The sequence below is a fragment of the Orycteropus afer genome, unplaced genomic scaffold (genome assembly GCF_000298275.1).
Source record: "Orycteropus afer afer isolate SDZICR_OR568_19922 unplaced genomic scaffold, OryAfe1.0 scaffold00321, whole genome shotgun sequence".
Taxonomy (NCBI): domain Eukaryota; kingdom Metazoa; phylum Chordata; class Mammalia; order Tubulidentata; family Orycteropodidae; genus Orycteropus; species Orycteropus afer.
Window position 1 is genome coordinate 3581885 of NW_006921908.1, and position 8235 is coordinate 3590119.

General features: G+C 40.3%; 1 protein-coding gene across 1 annotated transcript in view; it reads right to left on the reverse strand.

Annotated features, from left to right (window-relative positions):
• ANO3 (anoctamin 3) overlaps nt 1–8235 on the reverse strand; it is a 629748-nt gene that overhangs the window by 421171 nt on the left and 200342 nt on the right. The window lies entirely within an intron of this gene.

An 8235-nucleotide genomic window follows, 5' to 3' on the forward strand; every position in this document is an offset into this window, starting at 1 on the left:
AGAGAGAGAGAGAGGCAATTGACTGCTAACTGGAAGGCTGGCAGTTCAAATCCACCAGGCACTCCTCAGAAGAAGGTTGGTTTTCCATAGGGATACAGCTTCAGAAACCCAAGGAGAGGTCACTATGAGTCGCATCTGACTCAATGGCAGTGCGTTTGGCTTTTGGTTTTATGTTATAAATATATGTACATATGTTATATATATATATATATATATATATATATATATATCGGTCCGACTCGATGGCACATAACAACAACAACAATGTATGTATAATTATTGAAGATTTATAGCCATCATTTTTAAACATCAACATTCATACTTTGAATGAATACAATGATACATCTGAGCCATTTGATACACGCCGGGTTATTTAAGAAAAAATGGTCACAGACCTTTTCTGAGTATTCTTTTGAGATGGAAATATATGTATATGCCTTTCAGAGTTTAGTCCTGCCTTACGGGCAAACTGTCAATGGGATAACTAGAGTTATAAATATCTGGGGATCACCTGTGCAAGACAAGAAAGGTGAAAATCAAGGGGCAGAGGAGAAGGCTCAAATGATTCTAAGTTAAATTAGACATGCTATTCTTTCTAATGATTTAAGTTGATACTCAGTACCAATCTAAGTCAAGTATAATTATTTTAATAAGAGACAGTGCTTTCTACAGTCAGAAATTGAAAGATAGACTGTGAAAACACTAGAGAGAGTTTATAGAATTCACAGAATGAATTTCTGTCCGTGTAAAAATAGCTTCACTTTTTTTTTCTTTTTCCTGGTTCTTTCAAGGAAAGGATATAGGAAGACTCTATATCATAAAGATACAGTGAAGAAAAATGGAAGTTTAAATGGCAGATGTTATGGACTGAATTGTGTTCCCCCAAAATATGTGTTGGAATCCTCATCCCTATAGCTGTGGATGTAATATGCTGTAATAACCTTCCATAATGAAATCTACTGTTATATTAATGAGGTCATATCAGTGTAGGGTATGTGCTAAACCAATCACATCTGAGTTATAAAAACAGATTAGAGACAGGGACAAGCACAACCTGCCCGTCTGGAAATCCTCTACAAGCCAAGGAAGCAAGACATCTCAGGGGTCCCAACAAGGAAGGAATCAACTTCGTCGAGGCCCTGACTTGAATTTGTAGCCTCCAAAACCATGAGAAAATAAATTTTTGTTCTTTCTATTAGAGCAGCATTAGGAAACTAAGAATTTTCCCCGTCTGTCCATTGTGTGTATTCTGAAGTAGGAACTCAGCACAAAGCGGGATCTTTACTAAGAGGCACTTGTTAATAGTAAATAATTAATTTCAAGAAAATGAGAATGGAAAAGCCTTTACTCTTTGCATGCCCCCCAATGAGTATAAAAGATTATTCCTACATCACTTATTTAATTAGGAAATGTTTGATTATGTGGAATCATTAGAAACACTCTTTTCATGTTTGAACAAATGTCCACTGATTCAGTGGTGAATCACTTAGCAGCTTTAGCTGAGCCCATTAAGCCCAGGCATTTTGGTACAGGCTGTGTTTGATGTGACCTATGGTTTTCTTGAAAGTCTTGCTAGCTGTATTGATAAATAACAGCCACCAGAAGCCTGAAAGCTTCCTGTCCTTTTCTCAACCACTCACAAGTCCAACATGTGAATCTATTCTAAATCAAGTGAAGCAGAGCAAGCCAGCCTGAGCTGTACAGTTGGACTTTCACCCAAAATCTCTGCTGACTTGCTAGCTGATGTATTCCTCCAAGATGGTCTAAAGCAAACACACACTCCAAGACGTTGATAGCCATAATACACTCCAGTTATATTCGTTGTTGTTAGGTGCTACACAGAGTTGGTTCCGACTCATAGTAACCCTACGTACAACAGAACAAAACACTGCCCAGTACTGCACCATTCTCACAATCATTGCTATACTTGAGCCCACTGGTGCAGCCACTGGGTCGATATTTTGAATGCCTTCCAACCTGAGGGACTCACCTTCCAGCACTTACCTATCGCACAGTGTTTCAATGTTATTCATAAGGTTTCCAGTGGCCAATTTTTTCAGAAGAGGATTGCCACGTTCTACTTCCTAGTCCGTCTTCGTCTGGAAGCTCCACTGAAGCCCATCCCCCACAGGTGACCCTACTGATATCTGAAATAGTGGTGGCATAGCTTCCAGTATCACAGCAACATGCAAGCCACCACAGTAGGACAAAATGACAGACCAGTTTTGGCCAATCATCCTTGAGACCTTATAAACAAACTATCTTTTTTGGTTTATTCCCCCTGTTCTCATAGGATTCTCACTTTTTACTGCCTGATTTATTATGACCATCTAGAAGAAAAAGTCAAAAAGTTGTATGAATGTCTTCTTCAGAAAACACAACTGGCATTGCCAAGAAACAAAATGTCAACATCTTCCTAGAAAACTGCAGAGAGATCTACCATTCACATAAAAGTTATGTTTAGCAAAACTCTCAAACTTCCTGCTGCAGAGTTCTTTGAAGAGGAGGTTTGTTCAGTCATAGGTTAAGGATGTGTTCTTGATAGTGCCATAGCTAAGCACAGTACCTGGCATGCAGAAAAAGCTTGATAAATATGGGTTAAGTACGGAGTGAATAAATGCTATTTTCTTGCCATGGAATTTTATAATCATGAAACTAGCTTATGTCTAGATAACAACTTGGATTTCTAAATTTAGTCTTTGGAATTTTTTAGACATTTTCCTGAAGGATGGGCAAATGAATTGGGAAGTGTATGTGACTGTAACTCAAGATTACGATAGAGAACCATCCTTAGAGGTCCTAGAGTCATGTTTTCCTTAACATGAACACAAAGTAATAAATAAAAGTAAGTGAGGCAAAGGAAAGGGTACAAAATTACGTAGAACAGCTGAGAGTTTCTTTTTACTCCAAAGGAGTCAATAAAAGACTGTTTAGCCCATAAATGATAATAATATACATTAACCAAAACAAACCAAAGTCACTGTCATTGAGTCAATTCTGACTCATAGACACCTATTGGGTTTCCAAGGCTATAAATATTTATAGAAACAGACTGCCTCATTTTTTCTTCTGTAGACTAGCTGGGGCTTCAAACCACCAACTTTTTGGTTAGCAGCCAAATGCCTTAACTATTATACCACCAGAGTCAGAATTGACTGGATGATAATGAGTGGGATCATTATTTAAGAAATTGTCTGAGTTCCAATTGTGGGCCAAAGTGCTAAATACAGTACAGCTCAACAAGGTAGGTATCATTATCTTCACTTCACAAAAGCGGAAACTGAGGCTGCAAAATATTAGAGAACAAAACATGTAACTAGTAGATATAAGATTAAAACTTAGGGATGAAAATAAAGCCCATACACAAATTTAATGGAGTTTCACAAACCGTAAAGTTTGGTTTCCTTTTACAGATAACTATTCTAGAATCTGTACTTATTTGTTGAAAAAGATATAGGAATTTGGATCACGGATTGATTATGATACATTTCTTACATATATGGGAGACTCTGTGCCTTGGGGGAGCTCTGGTGGCATAGTGCCTAAGGCATCTGACTGCTAACCAGAAGGCTGGCGGTTCAAATCCACCAAGCACTCCTCGGAAGGAAGGTTAGTGATCTACTTCTATAGAGATATCACCTTGGAAACCCAAGGAAGGGTCACTAAGAGTCAAATCAACTCTACAGCAATGAGTTTGGTTTTTGGTTTGGTATGTGCCTTGGAAGAAAGATGAGGTAGTGTGTTTCTTTAAAGATTTACAGCTTTGTTAATCCTATGGGCACAATTCTACTCTGTCCTATAGGGTCACTGTGAGTTGGAATCAGCTCGATGGCTGGGTTGGTTTATGTGCTTTGGCCAGAGCTTAAATACAAAGTGTGTCTATTTTTCATGTTAGGGTGGAAATTGTGTAAGTCTCTTAATAAGGGTGTTGTCTGCTTCTAGGCTATTTCTATGTATTATAAAGTTGAAAAATAGCTCTGATGGTGCAGTGGTAACTCACCTGCTAATCAAAAGGCTGGCAGTTCAAACCCACCATCTGCTCCACAGGAGAAAGATGGGGCAGTCTGCTTCCTTAAAGTTTTACAGCATTGGAAACCCCATGAGGCATTTCTACTCTGTTTTACAGGGTAGTGCCTAAGGCATTTGACTGCTAACCAGAAGGCTGGCAGTTCAAACCCACCAGCCACTCCTTGGAAGGAAGTTTGGGCAATCTACTTCCATAGTGATACCGCTTTGGAAACCCAAGGAGGGGTCATTATGAGGAACCGATTTTGATGACGGTGAGGTTTTTTTTTTTTTTCTATGAGTCAGAATTGATTCAAAGGCAAGGTTTTTTTGGTTATTACCTAGATTATTCAGCTAAATCATTTCCTGAATGTAAACTAAAAGCAGGGCTGTCTTCCTTGGCTTAGGAAAGTTCTTTCTGCCTTCACATTGAGAAAGGGCTTAGGGATCAGGAGTTAATCACCTCATACAGGAAAGACATTCAAAGAAGTTCATTACTTTGCTAACAGCTTCTTGTTGTTGTTGTTGTTATTTGCCGTCGAGTCGGACCGACTCATAGCGACCCCTCCTTGGGTTTCTGAGGCAGTTATCACTACGGAAGTAGGATTGCCCAACCTTCTTTCCGAGGAGTGGCTGGTGGGTTCTTAGCTAGTACCAAAGGCAAACCTAGGATCTAGGAGTCAGTTTTCCAGTCCAGACTTGCATCCAGTTCAAATTTCACCTTGCAGTTAATGTAATATAGAAAAATATCCCTGAATGTTTTCTGCTTCACACCTCCTGGGTCAGAAAAGGCTCTAGAGCATTGCTTGGCTCAGGATTTTGAAGAGGTTCATTCATGGACCCCCAGCTGAGAATTTTCATTTCCACCCCAGATCGACTGAATCAGAATCTACACTTTAACGAGCTCCCCAGGTGATTCAGTCTATCTGGGGTGGCAACACACATTCTCAGCAGGACGTCAAATCAGAATGATCCAACTGGAAATCCTGATTTTGCTTCTTTCTAGTAAAAAATTCTAAATAGCAAATTCCCAATTTTATCTATATTTTTCAAATAACAATACAAGATTAAGAAATCATTAATTATAACCTCTTAGCTAAAAGCTAACCTTGCTTCATATCTACTTCTCCGCTCCTCTCCATATTGATCCTTTTGCTAAAGTTGCTTTTTTTGTGCTAAAATAGTAAAGGAAGACATGAAAGTAAATGGCTCATAACACATCATCATGGAAATGATATGAAGTGCCAGGATCTGCACAGCTGTTTGTCATTCACTATCAATAGCTACGGTTGGTCCTGAAGTTGTCAATTATTTGCTTCTTAAAGCCACATTGGGAGCTCTGATGGCCTTGTTCCTAAGGCATTTGAGTGCTAACCAAAAGGCTAGTGGTTCAAACTCAACAGCCATTCTTCAGAAGGAAGATTGGGCAATCTACTTCCATAGAGATACCTCCTTGGAAACCCAAGAAGGGGTCGCTATGAGTCGGAAACGACTCAATGGCAGAAAACCACATGACGTATCCGCACATAGTAGGATGTTGTCATGGCCATTTCAAGATTCCAGGTCCCAGAGATAAGTCATCCATAACCATTATCAGAAAAGGGTATTAATTTGTTATAAGGTTGTTCCAAGTTTCTATATTCTTTGTCCTCCTTCTGAAAGTGTTTAAAATTATAGGCAAAAGGAAAAAAAATCTTCCTGAAACAATTTAGTTTTCTCTGCGACACTCAGATTTAAAAGAGAACTGCATATTACTGCATATTAGGTGGAAGATGTCTATCATCACAGTCTCTCCCAGGCCACTCTGAGTTTCAGCACACTTTTGAAAGAGACTAGAGAACTCAGAACTTTAAAATAGAGTACAATATTATGGAATTGGAAACTCACTATGTTCAGCTTTCTGCCTAATGCAGGAATCCTAGTGTGTCCATTCAGTTTCACTTAAAAAAAAAAAAAAAAAAAAGTCAAATATCTACAGGGAAACAATTGGTGACAAAAGAACAATGGAAACAGAAGAAGGAGGAGGAGGAGGAGGAATGGGAAGGGAGGGGGAGGAGAAGGAGAAGAAGGAGAAGGAGGAGAAGGAGAAGAAGAAGAAGAAGGAGAAGAAGAAGAAAATCTTAGTAAATATTTATTTATGTTGAAGGAGCAAATTTACTATTCCAGAATCAACATCTTAGGTATTCTAATGGTCAGCTATGGCATAATTGCCATCATTCTTTCAATAAAATGACAATGATGTACCTTAAATGCTTTTGGGTAGGCAATTTCCAGGAAACTGGAGATATGCGTAAAGATAATCACCCTTTATAAAGAGGCCTTCAAATAAAAGACCAAAGTGTGAAGATAACTTAGAATACTTCTTGATTTGATTATGAACAAATCCCCACCCTCCCACCCATAGCCTTACTTATCACTGCATCCAGTGATAAGCTAAAGAAATAAACAAAAAGATCCAAAAAGAGAACCCCAAGGACAAGAAAAACCTGAAACTCAGAAGATCATGCATGCGACACTGGCAAAATGAAAGTTTTCCAAGGAAGTTATGCATCCCCTTTGACTCAGACCAACTTCTGGAACTCCCCAATAATTCTTTTATTCTAGGAGTGTATGAACGTGTCTCGAGTACGCTTCTGCGAAGCTTAATAGCTATTTGAATCACAGACTAGGGTAAACATTATTTTACCCTAGTAAAAGAGTTTGGTGACAGTATTCTGTCACGAAACCTCAGGACACTGATGGCTGGTAAAACAACACCTACAAAGCTGGTTTACTGCAATGCATTGAAACAGTGTTGACAGAAATACATCTTAAATCAAATCCCTGAAATGACGAATTCAGCTTTCCCAACGACCAAGTGGAGGCTTAGAATCCAGACTCATCTAAGATACAGAGTGAAAAGACATCTAAGGAGAAGGATTTTTTTTTTTTTTTTTCAACTTCACAGAGTTCCCCCCCTCTGCGTCGCATCAGTCTGCAAAGGATGCTCCAACACAACTGCAAGGGCATGCAGAGGTGGACAAGACGCCCGCAAGGAGGGGAGAACAAGATTCAACTGACCTTTCTGCTGTTTAAAAGACTGAATCGAGCCTGAATGATGGACCATTTTCACTCTGCGCTGCCCGCAGGGTTAGAGAGCGGTCGGAGAGGGAGGCGGCAGAACAGCAGCCGGACTCGCTCAGAGGTTCCTGGGCTCAATGGAATCCCAGAACCTCCGCAAGCGCGCTGCAATCTGACACCTGCTTTAGCCGGCACTTCGCGCCCAAGGCTGCGCGCCCGCGGTTGTCCTAGCAACGTCGCTGGGCGGTCCAGCGTCCGGCTCCCCTTAGCGGCTACTCGGGGGATAACCCCGAGTCTCCCGATCCCTCGGTGCCACAGAGAGGATCCCTGTTGAGCTGGGTTTGCTGAGATTGGGCGGGGAAGACTTTATTTGGAGTTATAAATAAAGCCAAGCAAACCTCTAGAGCCCCTAGTAGTTCTGCCTTTTCCAAGCACTGAAGCTCGCTGTTACACTGGGGTACCAGCATTGATTTCCTAAACCATGGCACTTAAGGGAGGGGAAAGTTGGCCTCCGCTCTGATGGATTCAAGGGAAGTTGCAGAGACGTATTCCTCTTTTCCGGTTAAACATGAAGGAAAACAAACAAAACTGCAGTTTATCCGGTAGTGTGTTTTATAGATAAGTTACGTTAAAAGCCTAGTATACTCCTAGTACCTAACAAAAACACTTAAAATTATCTTCTTCTGCTTTAGCTTTTCATACCTTGAATATGCTAGTTATGAGTTATACTGAATCGTTTATTACCAGAAGGCTGGGCAATCTACTTCTGTAGTGATACCGCCTCAGAAACCCAAGGAGGGGGTGCTATGAGTCGGATCCAACTGGACGGCAGTTAGTTTTTAAGTAAAGTGTTCTAAAAAACACCTTTTTCCTTGATGCTTTACATAATCTTCAAAAAGCCCTTGAAAGTAGGTAGAATATTATTGTTCTAATGTTATAAGAGAAACTGTGGCTCGGAACAACGGAGAATTCTCAAGATCACATAACCCAGCACGTTGCTTGAAAGAAGAGACACCTGATATCCAAAGAGGCAAAGTAACTTGGCTATTTGGCTGAATAGCAGTGGCTAGAATGGGAGCTCTGGTAGCATAGTGGCTAAGACACTTGCCTGCTAACCAGAGGGCTGGCGGTTCAAACCCACCAGCCACTCCTCGGAAGGAAGGTTGGGCA